Source organism: Cryptomeria japonica, chromosome 10 (genome assembly GCF_030272615.1).
Source record: "Cryptomeria japonica chromosome 10, Sugi_1.0, whole genome shotgun sequence".
Lineage (NCBI taxonomy): Eukaryota > Viridiplantae > Streptophyta > Pinopsida > Cupressales > Cupressaceae > Cryptomeria > Cryptomeria japonica.
The window spans coordinates 820,883,818-820,885,363 of NC_081414.1; positions in this window are offsets into that span (position 1 = coordinate 820,883,818).

Genomic DNA, 1,546 nt, shown 5'->3' on the forward strand with positions numbered 1-1,546 from the left:
TTTGGATTGATAAATGACCAATGTGATAAATGATTTGATTGATAAAATGCGCCAATTGACGAGGAACAATGACTAATTGATCCAAATTGACATAATTGAGACAGACAATGATCAATGATAAATTTATCGCAAGATGACAAAATTGACAAGAGGACAAGGATTGATGACAAAATAGATTGCAAGACGACAGGATTGAAAATGACCATGATTGATGACAAGATTGAACATGACAACGACCGATGACAAATCGATCGTTAATCGATAAGATTGAAGGATTGATAATAAATCGACAAGATTGATAGGAGGACAACGATTGATGACAAATCAATCGCAAGATTGACAGGAGGACAAAACCCTAATTAGGATTGACGATGTCCAGAATGATGACAAATGAGCATGCACATTGATGCAATAAGATAGAATCGATTAAAATCATGACTGGATAGTGTTGTTGACAAGACCAAATTCGAGAGTGAGATAACTAAAGAATGTAGAAGAATGACTCGATGTTCGCAAATGATAAAAACCAAGTACGAATCATAGGAGAAATGTTAATGCAACGCAAAAACCTAAAACGAGGCAATGCGCAAATGTTAAAGTATGACTCCGCAAGCATTGACTGTTTTTAGGTGTCTACATTTTGCCCCTCTTTGAGACAATGCGATTTTAAGCATTGTTTCAAAGAACAATAACAAAAATGCCCCAGACAATAATAATGACATATGCATGCCCCCTCGAGCAGTTGGTCAGAAACATGCAGAAAAGAGGCCAATTGATCGATAAGAATGATAGGAGACGATAGGATCGAATGGACTGCCAAGACTGATGGAAGAAATGTAACTAAGAAGAAATTAGACAGAGGACAATTAGAGATGAAGAAAAAATTGCTTTCAGTAATGCACTTTGTAGGTGAGAACCTTTATTTTAATATAGCAAAATGGATGCGTAGCATTATGGCATTGAAGGCCAGAGTTGAAATGCAACCCTTTTTGCAAAAGATAGACACATCACAGACAAACAACAATCACAATCAAAAGAAAAGGACCATGAATCATCCCGGCCACTCTAAATCACTTAGTGACATCATCAAGCAACATAGAAACATGATCGAAGATAAATCAATAGAAAGATAAGATGCACAAATTCCAACAAATCAAACAAACACCTTGATTTTCATTGTCAAAAGTTGAAAGCATTGATAGGATGATCATGCTATCTGGTTTCAGGGAATGCGGTACCCCGTCTAAGACAAGACATAGTCTGGTTTTGAGTATACCACACCTTGTATAAGACTCATGATAGTAGATCTAAGGACAAATGATATTGATGCTGATGTTCGATTGATAAGACAATTTTGATCAGTTTGAATGTCTGGTTTAATTGAAAAGTTTTATCTATTTAGGCATGATTTTATTAAAGCACAGCATTGGATTGCAAGTTGTTGGATGTATACTCAGTGATCTGTCGTATGCACAAAGGGAATATTTTTTATTTTGCTTTTCTTTTTGAGATTTTACAATTTTTTTGTGTTCATTTTTTCAGGACT